The sequence below is a fragment of the Myripristis murdjan genome, chromosome 13, assembly GCF_902150065.1.
Source record: "Myripristis murdjan chromosome 13, fMyrMur1.1, whole genome shotgun sequence".
NCBI classification, from domain to species: Eukaryota; Metazoa; Chordata; class Actinopteri; order Holocentriformes; family Holocentridae; genus Myripristis; species Myripristis murdjan.
The window spans coordinates 350,030-364,700 of record NC_043992.1 but is presented as its reverse complement, the minus strand read 5'-3'; the positions used below and the strand labels follow the sequence as shown (position 1 = coordinate 364,700).

At 42.5% G+C, this 14,671-nt stretch overlaps 1 protein-coding gene across 2 annotated transcripts in view; it reads left to right on the top strand.

Annotated features, from left to right (window-relative positions):
• Nucleotides 1-14,671, top strand: part of LOC115370001 (transmembrane protein 87A) — a 228,921-nt gene that overhangs the window by 97,606 nt on the left and 116,644 nt on the right. The gene's annotated exons all lie outside the window — the stretch shown is intronic.

Below are 14,671 nucleotides of genomic sequence, written 5' to 3'. Positions count from 1 at the left end.
CCTCTTCTTATCCATGAATTGCTGGTAAAACCACAATATGTCAACAACAGTCATGCATATCATTCATTGTCCCTTCATCAGTTAAATCCGTCTGACAAATATCAGCTCTTTTATTTGAGGCGGCTTTACGAATACACAGGTGTAGTTGAAATGTGTCACGTTTTTTGCCTTCATGTAATGTAATAGTGTCTTTGAAGATGCAGACGTTGTGAATAGGGGTTGACCAATTATCGGCTAGGCTAATTATCGGAGCCAATATTCAGTATTTTACAGATTATTGGTATCGGTGTTTTATTTTATTGGCCACCGATAAAAAAGAATTTATTAAAAAGTGAGTTGTGTCTCTCCTTCTGATCCATTTTCACTCACCACTCTCTCGCTTAATGTCCATCCCACAATACTGTCTAGCTAGACATCACACGGGTAATAGCCCACCAACACTCAAACCTTAGTGCATTGACATTGAGCCTTGAGCAGGGGGAGTCCCAGTTGAGTTGACGAGTTGAGTGAACTCCGAAGGTAAGGCAGAACGTATTTCTGAAATTAAAAACATTACAGTCCTCCACCCTGAAGTTGCAAAAACACCAGTCCTGTGAGCTATTTCTATGACAAGGCTACCCAGTTTCCCAGTTACAGTGGATTCAGAAAGTATTCAGACCCCCTTCACTTTTTTCACTTTTGTTATTTTGCCGCTTGATGCCACAATCGTTTAAATTCATTTGTTCTCTCAATAAACTAAACTCAGCACCCCATAATGACAAAGTGAAACATTATTTCATAATTTTTTGTGAATTTATGAAAGAGAAAAAACTGAAATATCACACTGACGTAAGTATCAAGGCTCTTTACTCAGTACTTCGTTGAAACACCTTTGGCTGCAGTTACAGCCTTGATTCTTTTTGCGTATGATGCAACAAGCCTTGCACCAGTGTTAATTTTGACAGCCATTTTAATTTTAGTCTTAGTCTTAGTCTTCTTGACGAAAATGCATATTAGTCTCAGTCATATTTTAGTCATTGCTATCCTTAATAGTTTTAGTCTAGTCTTAGTCAACGAAAATTAAAAAGATTTTAGTCGAGTTGTAGTCATTAGTTTTAGTCATATATGTATTTGTGTGTGTGTATATATATATATATATATATATATATATATGTATATATACATATATATATATATATATATATATATATATATATATATATATATATATATATACATATATATATATATATATATATGTATATGTATATATATATATATATGTATATATATATATATATATGTATATATACATATATATATATATACATGTATATATATATATATATATATACGTGTATATATATATATATATATATATATATATATATATATATATATATATATATATATGTATATATACGTGTATATATACATATATATATATATGTGTATATATACATATATATATGTATATATACGTGTATATATACATATATATATATATACATATATATATATATATATATATATATATATATATGTATGTATGTATATCCCTCGGAAAGCCTTAAGGGTCAAAACGACCCGAGTGTTGTTGCGGGTCTTTTTTCCGGGGTCCTGCGGCGTGTTCGGGGCCGAGGCTGGCGTGTCTGGGGGCATGCGCTGGAGGCCGTGACCGCCACTGTGGATCATCATCGAGCCGCGGCTCGCCGGGGATGCACTCCCCTTGGCCTAGGGGTGAACGAGCGGGCTCATTGTCTCCTCCAGTGCTCCTCCAACTTTGGAAAAAGAAAGTGTTCACGTATCGACCATAAGATGTCGCCATTGCGCTTTCAACTGTATCACCAGATGCGGTTAAAAGCTCTATATACCGTCTTTGGTATCACTGTTTCTGGTGCATAAAAAAACAATTTAAAATAAATAAACAAGCGACGCTTAGCCCGCCCGGCGGGGCAAGAAAAGCCTGGCGGCCAGCCAGGCCTATAAAGCACTGGGGGAAACCCTGTACATATATATATATATAGTACAGGCCAAAAGTTTGGACACACCTTCTCATTCAATGCGTTTTCTTTATTTTCATGACTATTTACATTGTAGATTCTAAGTGAAGGAATCAAAACTATGAATGAACACGTGGAGTTATGTACTTAACAAAAAAAGGTGAAATAACTGAAAACATGTTTTATATTCTAGTTTCTTCAAAATAGCCACGCTTTGCTCTGATTACTGCTTTGGACACTCTTGGCATTCTCTCGATGAGCTTCAAGAGGTAGTCACCTGAAATGGTTTTCACTTCACAGGTGTGCCTTATCAGGGTTAATTAGTGGAATTTCTTGCTTTATCAATGGGGTTGGGACCATCAGTTGTGTTGTGCAGAAGTCAGGTTATTACACAAATGAGGATTCGGATTCGGATTCAGGCTTTTAAAAAAAACTTCGGCGCACTAGAGACTTCCGCCCAGGTAGCCGGCTAACTTCCGGTTTAGCTCTCAGCTAACTAGAAAGGGAATAAAATACCGTATTCATCCGAATATAAGACGATATTTTTTCCATTGAAAATACCCTGAAAAACGCCCTCGTCTAATATTGGGGGTCTAAGCAAATACACCTGTATAGTACTTGCATATGTAAACCAGTAGGTAGGCTCGCCTGATGCCGCAATTACCGATAAATGGCGGCATTGCGCAGTCAATTATCAACCATGTTGTCTGTGTCATTGTCCATTGTGCTGCTGCAGCCGCCTATGAACAAAAGTTGATTTATAATGTAAGGATGGCAGTATGTGTGCGCCGCTCACCTGTCAGATCCGACAGACCTGACCGGGTGGGCGCGGTACCGGCCAGTGCAGCGGCCGGTACTGATGCCGGCCGGCATCAGACGGCAGTCGTTTCGCGGGGGTTGTGACACTCAAAAAAATGTATCCACCGTTTTATAGCCGCTTCTTTTCCCGTTACCCTTACCAAAAAGGAGTATACTCAAGTATACTTATAAGTATACTTTTTATGAACTAAGTATACTTTCTGTGAACTAATACTTTGGTAAGTATACTTTTCAGATTACTTTGAATGTACTATCAGGAATATACAAAAGTATACTTAGTTTATACTGACAAGTACACGGACAAAGTTTAAGTATACTCCAAGTATAACATACTTGATATACTTTAAGTTTAAGTATATTATCCAATAGTAGTTAAAACTTACTACAAGTATATAAAAATGTTGTACCTGCTTGCAACATGGAGTGTTATTTTACTGTATTAGCTGGCTTGTTGTATAGCTATTTTACACATTGGCTGCTTTGAGGTAGTTGCCATAACACATACACTGTGAGTGAACCTGTAGTGTACTGCTTATACTTGACTACATTTACACTTAAATACTACTATATTTACCTATATACTGTTTATAGGTTCAAGGTTGCCAGTTGCCACACACAAGTACACAATGCTCAAATCAGAATTCAACTCATACTTAAAGTACCATCCATCTTTCTTTATAAAACACATTTAAAAACAACACTGTGCCAAAGTGTTTTATAATTAAAAAAAAAAAAAAAAAAAAGAAAGAAAAGAAATTACACACTGCACATGAATCATCATATTGTAGTCACGTTCATATACATTCGGCAACATACAAATGATAAACGTCATCAAGTGTTTTGATGACGTTGATCCCTTCCAAACCTTGTGTGTGGCAACTGGCAACCTTGAACCTATAAACAGTATATACATAAATATAGTAGTATTTAAGTGTAAATGTAGTCAAGTATAAGCAGTACACTTCAGGTTCACTCACAGTGTATGTGTTATGGCAAAGCAGCCAATGTGTAAAATAGCTATACAACAAGCCAGCTAATACAGTAAAATAACACTCCATGTTGCAAGCAGGTACAACATTTTTATATACTTGTACTAAGTTTTAACTACTATTGGATAATATACTTAAAGTATATCAAGTATGTTATACTTGGATTATACTTAAACTTTGTCTGTGTACTTGTCAGTATAAACTAAGTATACTTTTGTTAAGTATATTCCTGATAGTACATTCAAAGTAATCTGAAAAGTATACTTACCTAAGTTAGTTCACAGAAAGTATACTTAGTTCATAAAAAGTATACTTATAAGCAGTGATGGGAGTAACGGCGTTACAAAATAACGGCGTTACTAACGGCGTTACTTTTATCAGTAACGAGTAATCAAAGAAATTACTGCATCCCCCGTTGTAACGGCGTTACCGTTACTGACAATAAAATGCGCCGTTACTTGCCATTACTTACTACTAATACTTATTATTATTATTTTACTATCCTGTTCGAAAAATGTGCGTCTTGTGGAGAAAAAGCGGTGTGTCAATTTTCAAACCGGTCGGACTTTGCAGTTTTTCGGAACTTATCAACATGCATGGAGAATGACTGAGCACAAATTAGACAAATCATCTGTGTTCTCCGACGGCAGAGCGGATAGTTTCACCGCCTGTCGTACAGAAGATCACGGGTTCAATTCCCCATCCTGACTAACTGACATCACTACTTCAAACTATAATGTATTACTTTTTCAAAGTAACGTGGCCAACACTGACAATGATAGATGAAATTTGACAGCAATGTCCACACTGCAACAGCAATGCAAAAATATGTGCATTCTTTAAGAAAAGAAAAAAGTAATCATAAAAACTACTTTCCCCAGTAATTGAATTACTTTTCTGCAGCAGTAATTGAGTAGTAATCAAAATTACTTTTTTACAGAAGTAATTAGTAATTGTAACTTATTAGTTTTGTGAGTAATTGGTCCCAACACTGCTTATAAGTATACTTGGGTATACTCCTTTTTGGTAAGGGACATCTTTCGGGACCATATTTGGCCAGATTGCACAAACATTACCAGTCTTCTTAACAACATTAATGAAATTACTCTCTACCCCAACTTGCGGGTCTTTACACACTGGCCTTCTGTTTGTTTTCAGCATCTCAACTAAAATACAACAATTTTTCTCACACTCACAAGTTGCAGGGCTTTGATGTTCACAGCTGCTTTTAAAAACCACAAGGTCGCCAAGCAGGCAAAATGTGCCATCATTCAAGCGTGCTGCATTGTTAGATCTCCATCAATCAAAAAACATCGATATGACCAAAAGCAGTCACCAACAGTAAAGCGGTTACCCAAAGATTGACACAAGTTTTGAATGCCATGCCTGTTTGTCCCATTTGCTCTCACAGGGTTGGCGCCCAAACCCTGTAACACTTTCATTCAATACCTCGCATTTTTCAGTTCTTCGTTCATTAAAGTGCATTTTTTTCCAAGAGGTGTTTATTCACGTGAGATACCTCTCCACTCAGCTATTTGATTCAAATTAGACTGTGCCAACTCAGTGGCCTAGTGGTAGAACATCCGCCTTGAGACTGGGAGGTCGGGGGTTCAAACCCCGGCCGGGTCAACAAATTCAAGTATGATTGTAGTATGCATCAAGTATAAGTAAAGTCTATTTCATGTGCATTGAAGGTAAAAGAGTAGTGCCCTTTTAAGTTAATAAAAGTGCAAAGTAAGTAAAGCAATAGTGTACTTGAAGTACACTAATGAGTATACCAATGGTTTACTTTAACTAAAGAATAGTACAACTCAAGTACAGGAAATAGTATAATTTAAGTATACTTATATATAAGTAAAATAACCTTGAAGTTTACCCGAGTATACTCAAAAATGGGCCAAATCAGGGTACTTTTAGTATAAGTATACTTTGTAAGTATACTAACTAGTACATATGTAAGTACACTACTAGTACATAAATACAAGTATACTTGGTAAGGAAAGTATACTTGATAAAGTATACTCAAACTCCACTTAAGTATACTTGGAAAGGTAAACTAGAAGTTTACTTCTTTTTGGTAAGGGTATTGTCTATGACAAAATGCTTTTTGTGTTGCTGTTGTGCTGCCTGCTAGTGTTCTGTGCTGCTGCTCCTCTGTGATGACGTAAGGGACTGAGCCTGAGGGCTCTCACCAAAACCAAAGTGTGGCAGTGTCTCAGATGGATGTGATTGACTGAAAACACGCACCAACGTGTTTTTTGTTATGTTTTGTTTTAATCTCTTGTAATTGGCTCAAAATCATGCTCAAAACACGCATCCAAACATTTTTTTTTTCTTTAGAAAAAAGCTCCCAAATAATGAGGAGAAACTTCGGACAGAACAACTATTCGGGATCAAAGCATTATTTGTGTGCTTCCGAATATTGTATTCGGATTCGGGTACATCCCTACTTGTTACAATCCCTAAGACTTATCAGCACCTACCTGGTGTTTGTATCTTGAGTAGGGAAGGGGCAATCACTTCCTGTTGTAACGACTGACTGCTGGCTTGGCACAGCCCGCTCAGCAGGTCAGAAACCGAACACTAGTCACTGTTGCTATAAGTAAAGCATAGCATAATTTATCACAATGTTGGTGTGATTTAACCTAACGGCTGACTGCTGGCTTGGAACAACCTGCTCAGCAGGTCAGAAACCGAGCACTACTAGTCACTGTTGCTATATCTGATGAAGTGTTTAAATAGCCAATAGCATAACCGATCACAATGTTGGTGTGATTTAAGGTAACAACTGACTGCTGGCTTGAAATGGCCCGCTCAGCAGGTCAGAAACCGAACACTACTGGTCACTGTTGCTGTAAGTATTTGTTTAGCTCATAGGACTTGTTGTTACAATATCTACCTGTTGTTTGTATCTTGAGTGGGGAGGGGGCAATCACTTCATATCTGTTATCCAGCGACTTGCGTGAGGGGCAATTGCTTCATTGGGGTCATCAGGTGGGCACCCTTCTTCATCTGTGTTTTGTTGATAGGCCCGCATCACCTCCAGATGGGCTCAACGGCAACAGATGGTGTCCCAGGTGTGCCCCCCTGCTAATATGCTTGATATTTAGTAGGCCAAACGGGGTCCGTTCTCTTCATCCACAGCCATTTGCTGGCTTGCTCCACAGCCTCTGAAAGTGATTTCAGTGCTTGTCAGAGGGCCTAGCCCCGGACCCCCGTCCTCTTCAGGAGCCTTGTTGTCGATTTGGCTACAGATCCTCTACATCCAACCTCTACTGGGAGCACCTGTGTCCTACAGCCACGCAGCTCTGTCTCAGCTGATATGTTCGTGTACTTCAGGCTTTTACGTTAATAATCTTCATCAGTTGCAGACTCCCATGGGACTGTTAGTTCCATGATGTACAGGAGCTTCTGCGAGGTTGACCACAAGATCAGGTCTGGCCTGAGATTAGTTGTGATAATCTCTGGTGGAAAGATGAGTTTCTTTTCCAGTCTCGGGGTGTGTCCAGGAAAGATGTCTCCACTCTTGCAGATGGTTTCCCTGGAAGTTGTCCTGTTTTCATGAAGGGGGTGGTGCTTGGGAGTCCAGGCAATAGGGGAGGGAGGGTGTTGGTGGTAACTCTCCTTCTCTCCAGAATAATTGCCAGTTGCCGTAGGACCTGATTGTGCCTCCAGGTGTAGCGGCCCTGGGACAGGCTGGTTTTGCAGCCAGTGAGGATGTGTCTTAGTGATGCTGGAGTTTGGCAGAGAGCACATGAGGGATCTTCTCCAACCCACTTGCTTAGGTTCTTGGGTGTCGGAAGAGCATAAGTGTCTCTCATGATGAAGCTGATTCGGCTGATCCCTCCAAGTGAGTTTACGATGCTCCAGATTTGCCCAGGTAGTCCATTGGCCTTGTTTAGACCCCTTGTTGGCTCCACTTCCTCCCAGTTGCCAGTTTGGGAGCAGCCACTTGTATTACTGCATCTTGGGACTCTGTCAGGGTCATGTCTAGCCTCACTTTGGTGCACTTGTACTCTTGAGTGAGGCTAGAGACCGGTAGCTCCAGAGCACTGTGCCCATATAAGCCGATACTGCTTAGGCAGCGTGGGAGTCCAAGCCACTTTTTGATGTAGGAGCAGACTGTCCTCTCCAGGTTCTGAACTTTAGTGATAGTGACCTCATAGACCGTCAGAGGCCACATCAGCCTGGGGAGTCTGCCATTATTCCCATTTCCAGTGATTGCCAAGATGTTGTGTACACAGACTTGCAAATCTTGGAAGTATCTTGTGATGTATCTATCTTCTTTGTGATGTTCTTCGGCACATGGAAGAAGTCAAATGCTGTCCCGATGAGGGAGTGGGGGATGGATCCAAAGGCGTTGGCTAGGTCCAGGAATAAGACATGCAAGTCTTTTCCTTCCCTTTTTGCAGATTGGATTTGATGCCATATCATGCTAGTGTGTTCTAAGAATCCTGAGAAGCCTGGTATCCCGGCCCTCTGTACAGACGTATCAATCAGGTTGTTTTGTTTCAAGTAGGTCGTCATTCTTTGAGCTACAATGCTAAAGAAGAGCTTTCCTTCGACATTTAAGAGATTTTTTTTTTTACCTTTATTTAACCAGATAAAACTCATTGAGATAAAATGGAATCTCTTTTCCAAGAGTGACCTGGCCAAGATGGCAGCACATTAAACTCATGACCAAACAAGTTCTATGACATGGGAAAACCAAAAAAAAAAAACAATTACAAGGCTTCGATGTAGTAGGCAGCAAATGAGTTCAAGGACAGGAGCATTTCCCACAAAGTTCACACTCCTGAAGGGTGTCCTTAAAGGCACTGAAAGAAACTAAATCTGGAAGCTTCAGGGTAGTTTGGAGGGTGTTCCAATCTGCAGGGGCAGCATATTTAAATGCTGTTTTGCTGTTTTGATCTGTCGGAATTGGTCGATGTTGGAAACATCCTTTTCCTTGGGGATCATCACTCCCCCTGCTCTTCGCCATGCCTTTGGGATGGCTTATAAATATAAAGATAAAGATATCAATCAATCAATCAAACTTTATTTAGATAGCGTCAAATCACAACAGAAGTTATCTCATGATGCTTTACAGGTAGAGCAGGTAAAGACCCGCTCTACAGATTATAGTAGAAAAAAGAGAGAGAGAGAGACAAAGAGAGACAGGGAGATAGGGACAAACTGGGACAGCAGACAACAACAGAAACAGCAGGGTATCCTGAACAGGTAATCTAGATGCAAGTGACACGCAGCATCCAGCCTTCTCGTCTGCAGCTGGATGACCTTCCAGGATGAGCAGGACAACTTGCACATGTTCGAAATAAAGCCTTCATTCATTCAAGACACGAGACACAAAAAGCACAACGAAGGCAAAGGGGCAGAGGACTCTGGAACAATAGCATGCACTGAGTAAAAAGGAGGGGGGTATAGAGGAGGACAGGAAGAAGAATAAAGGAAGAGGGAAGAGGAAGATTAGAAAAGAGGAAAATGCTCAGAGCATGATATGAAGTCCCCCGACAGTCTAGGCCTATAGGAGCATAACCAAGGCCTGGTCCAGGGCAACCTGGGCTGGCCCTAACTATAAGCTTTGTCAAAAAGGAAAGTTTTAAGTCTACTCTTAAAGATAGAGAGTGAATCTGCCCTCCGAACTGAGATAGGAAGTTTGTTCCACAAATGTGGAGCCTGGAATTGGAAGGATCTACCTCACGATCTAGTTTTAGAGATTTTGGGAACCACCAATAAACCTGCTTTATAGGTGAGGAGAAGAGTTTTAAATTCTATTCTAGATTCTACAGGAAGCCAATGTAAAGAAGCCAATGTTGGACTAATATGATCCTCTTCTCCTAGTTCTAGTCAGCACATGTGCAGCAGCGTTCTGGACCAGCTGGAGAGTCTCTAACGACTTGCTGGTACAGCCTGATAATAAGGAGTTACAGTAGTCTAACCTAGAGGTAACGAAGGCGTGGATTAATTTTTCTGCGTCACTCTGAGACAAGATATGCCGGACTTTTGAGATATTCTGCAAGTGAAAAAAGGCGGTTTTAGAGATCTGTTTAATATGGGAGGTAAAGGACAAATCCGCATCGAAAATGACTCCGAGGTTCCTTACCATGGAGCTGGGAGCCAAAGTAATGCCATCCAGAGTAGCTATGTCATTAGAAACTGATTCCCTAAGGTATTTAGAACCAAAATGATAACTTCAGTTTTTTCTGAGTTTAATAGTAGAAAATTGGTGGCCATCCAGGCCTTTATCTCCTTAAGATAGTAAAATGAAAAAGACATACTTACAATAAAGCTCAATAGCAAAGATATGAAATATAAATATGAAAACTTGTGCAAAAAAAAAAAAAAAGTCTGAGTCCTTAAGTGTCATTAGTGCTGCATGTGTGTGTGTGTTGATGTGAAGAGAGGGAGGGGGTGGTGGGGACTCCTGAGAGAGGGGAGGGGGGCATCAGTGTGGGATGGGGGTAGAGTTTAGTAGTATCACAGCTCTATTGTAGAAGCTGTTTTTTAGTCTTGTTGTGTTGGCGCTCAGTACTCTGTAGCGCCTACCTGAGGGGAGGGGGGTGAAAAGGCAGTGTCCAGGGTGTGTGCTGTTTTTAATGATGCCCTTAGCCCTCCGGATGCAGCGGGATGTCCTCTATTCTGGGGAGCTGGGTGCCGATGATCCTGTCCTCAGCAGTGCAACCAGAGTACCATACTGTGATGCAGTATGTGAGCACTGACTCAATGGCTGACCTATAGAAGCTCACCAGTGGCTGTTCTGGGAGGCGTGCTTTCTTCAAGCACCTCAGGAAGTGAAGCCTCTGAAGTCCCTTCTTGGCCGTCGCTGTGGTGTTCACGGACAAGGTCAGGTCGTGGCTGATGTTGACACCGAGGTACTTGATACTCTGCACAGTCTCCACTGTCTCACCATTGATGGTGAGACAGTGGAGTGCAGTCTTCTTTGCTGCATTGAGGATCAGGCTGTTTTCTCGGCTCCAACTCACCAGGTTCTCTACCTCTGTCCTGTAGGCGGCCTCGTCATTTGCTGTGATCCTGCCCACCACGATGGTGTCATCTGCAAACTTATATATGTTGTTGGTCACATGGGTAGGTTTGCAGTCCAGAGTGTAGAGAGAAAAGAGGAGGGGGCTCAACACACAGCCCTGTGGTGCACCAATGTTCAGGGTGATGCTAGAGGAGACCTGTCTCCCCATGTGCACAATCTGTGGTCGGCCAGTGACCTGGGCCAGGGACCTGATGGCTGATCGTTTTGGCACAGGAATGATTGTGGCTGACTTGAGGCAAGTGGGGACAGAGGCCTGCAGCAGTGAGATGTTGAACAGGTCTGTGAGCACTGCTGTCAGTTCCCCTGTGCAGTGCTTCAGTACCCGCCCAGGTACTCCGTCAGGTCCAGAGGCCTTGTTGGGGTTGATGTGCTGCAGGGTCCATCTTACATCATGTAAGATGGACCTCGTCAGGGAGGAATGAACTGTGTGCATGCGTGGAGCTGTTGCTGTTGTAGCCGGTGATGGTTTTGATGCCCTGCCACACTCGTCGAGTCTGAGCTGTTAAAGTGCTCCTTTGCTGTTCTGTAGGCCTCTGCGTCACCTGAGCGGAAAGCTGCATTCCAGGCCTTTAGCAGAGCAATCACCGCACTGTTCATCCATGGCTTATGGTTGGGGAGTTTTAATATTGTCCTTTGTGTGGTGACACTGTTCATACAAAAAGTGATAGTGTAGTCCAGTACAGATGTGGTGTAGGTGTTGAGGTCAGTGTGGTTGTTTTAAGTGGCAGCCTATTTGAAAATATTCCAATCAGTGCTCCCAAAGGAGTTCTGTAGCCTGGCCATGGCTCCATCTGGCCAAACAGTGATGGTGCAAACTGTTGGCTTAGTCCTTGAAATGAGGGGTCTGTATGCAGGGGTTAGGAGCAGACTGATGTGGTCAGAGTGGTCAAGGTGGGGGAGGGGGACGCTTTATAGCCTTTTGAAATGTTGCAGTAGACATTGTTCAATATGTTATTTCCCCTGGTCGGGAAATCAATAAACTGGTGAAATGTTGGCATTACAGTTTTTAGATTGGCGTGATTAAAGTCCCCTGCTATTTTAAACACGCTTCTGGGTGGTTGTTTTTCAGCCGGTGAGTAGCATCATGCAGACTAGCCAGGGCTAGCTTAGCGTTAGCTTGCGGTGGTATGTAGACAGCAGTGAGAAACACCACTGTAAACTCCCTTGGAAGATAGAACGGCCTGCATTTTACTGTAATGAACTCCAAGTCCGGTGTGCAAAAAGTCTCAACAATGTCAGTGGCGGTGCACCATGAGTTACACACATAGATACACACACCCCCTCCTTTGTCCTTACCGGAGTCAGCTGTTCGGCCCGCTTGGAAAACAGTCCAGCCCGCTAGCTCAATAGCAGCATCCAGTGAGGATTTCTTCCATTGTTTCCTCAATTCCCTTCTTTCTTTGACAAGGCGTTTGATTTCTTGCTCCCTTCTGGACTTGGGTGGGGCTGTTGTTGTTTCCTTCTTTCTTGGTTCTTTTGTTTTGAACCTTTCTGCTCCATAAGAGTAGATCACATCACCCATCCCCTCCAACTTCTTCACCACTGTACCTCTGAGCCCAGGATGTTGGTCAGGTCTGTGTTGATTGTTGCCCACTCTTTCGTGCTGCTGGATTTTGGCCACTTCACTTGAGGTCTGTGGCCTTGGATGTTTTTCTTCAAATCAGGCTGTGGCTGGCTAGGTTCCAGGTTCTCAGATGTTATGCTTGAATTCCTTTCAGCCTCTGGGGTGTTGATGCTCGGTGGACTGTGGGTTAAATCCTGCCGCTGAGCTTCACTTGCCTTACTTGACCTTTCTTTTACCAGATAGTGGTCAATGCAAGGTCCCAGGCTTGCCTCCTTCACGCACTTCATCTGCCCTTGTTGTATTTTCAGGCCTAGACTAGATGTTACCTTGGACCAGCTGCAGCTGCATACTTGGAGTTCTTTTCTTGCAGCTGATTTTGTAGTTATTGTGCTGAATTTCTTCCTCATTGCCATTTCCTTTCCTGGGTTCGTTACCGTGTTGTCAGCAGATGAGTCTTCTTCCGCCCCTGCTCTCGCAGACTCAGGGGGTATTTTCCTCTTTAGGCTTTTCATAGCTATGAGGGGTGACTCCTGTTCACTGTGACGGAGCCTGCCGTCATGTAAAGGTAGCCCATGACAGCCCCGTGGGGTCTTTCCCTCCTGTCATCTGTCTTTCCAAGCCGTCATATGGTCTTTCCCTTGTTGTCAGCTGCTCTTTCACAGGAGTCACTGTTTCCAGATGATCCGTTTAGCTTGTAAGGACTTGTAACAACAAGTCCCTGTGCTCTTGGCCACTGTGCTCTTGGGAACCTTCAATGCAGCAGAAAGTTTTTGTAGCCTTCCCCAGATCTGTGCCTTGCAACAATCCTGTCTTTGACCTCATGGCTTGGTTTTTGCTTTGATCATGTCCAGTCAATTTAATTTACCACTGGTGGACTCTAATCAAGGTGGAGAAACATCTCAGTGACAATCAAGAGAGATGGGAGGCACCTGAGTTAAATTTCAAGTGTTGTTGCAAAGGGTCAGAATACTTATGCCAATGTGATATTTCAGTTTTTTCTTTTTAGTAAATTTACAAAACTGTACACAGTTTTGTTCTCACTTTGTCATTATGGGGTACTGAGTGTAGATTAATGAGAGAAAAAATGAATTTAAACAACTGTAGTATCAGGCTGGAACATAACAAAAGTGTAGCAGGTCTGAATACTTTCTGAATGCACTGTGTATCACTGAAAATGCCAGAATAATGAATTGTTGCGGTGATAACTTGAGCCTGCAGTGTAAATACTAAGCGTTAATGGAATTTAAAATTATATATGAAGTGACAGCTATTGTATCTCTAAATGATATTGGTATCAGTGCAACAGGGACTTATTTAAGTTTCCACATTGCAAATATAAAGTTACACATCTGTATGAGATAGCGTTGTCATGTTACATGTAGCATTAGCTGACAATAATGTCACTTACAACTTATTTGAATGCGTTAGAAAACAGCCATAAATTCATTTGCTGGTTAGTTAGTGGAAACACCTAGAAGGTGCAGCTTGGACACATCATCAGTGATGAACCCAGGGTTGTAGGGTGTTTCGGGTCTCAGATCATCAGACACCCTCACCTGGGTGACCCAGCCAGGGGTGATCAGTCCCCAGCTTGTGTCCAAGCAGCGTGCTACTCCATGCATCCCCCCTCTTTATCCACAACCACCTAGAAGCTTTTCCAGCTGCTTCAATGATGTTTCTGGTTGCTTTCCTTTCTTGCAGCCCTCTAATGTCAAGGAACCTGAGTGCCCGGTGCAGGGACTGCCCAGGAAATCCGCTGCAGCCCACCTCGATTGTCTCACAGCGGGTCCTCCACCCATTGGCTCTGCAAGCCTCAATCAGCTTGAGGTATTTGGCCCTCTTCCGCTCATGGGCCTCCTCTATCCAAACTTCCCAGGGGACTGTAATTTCCATCAGCACCACTTGCTTCGAACACTCCGATGTTAAAACCAAATCTGGCCTGAGTGATGTCCGTGCGATGTGGTTTGGAAACTTCAGCTGCCTCTCCAGGTCCACTTTCAGTTGCCAGTCACGAGCTGAGGCTAGCAGCCCAGTTACAACCTTGTGCTCTTGATGGTGATGTTGGTGATGAAGGTGATGTTGTGCCTTGTAGGGATCTGGTGTTTGCTCTGCTGGATTCCTGTGCAGATGGTGTCAGGCACTGCCTTCAGCACTTGGTCATGGCACCATCTGTACCTCCCCTCTCCCAGGGCTTTAGGGCAGTAATTCAGGATGTGCTCCAACAAACCTCTTGCCATGCACAATGGTCATGCTGGTGTTTCTGTTAGGCCCC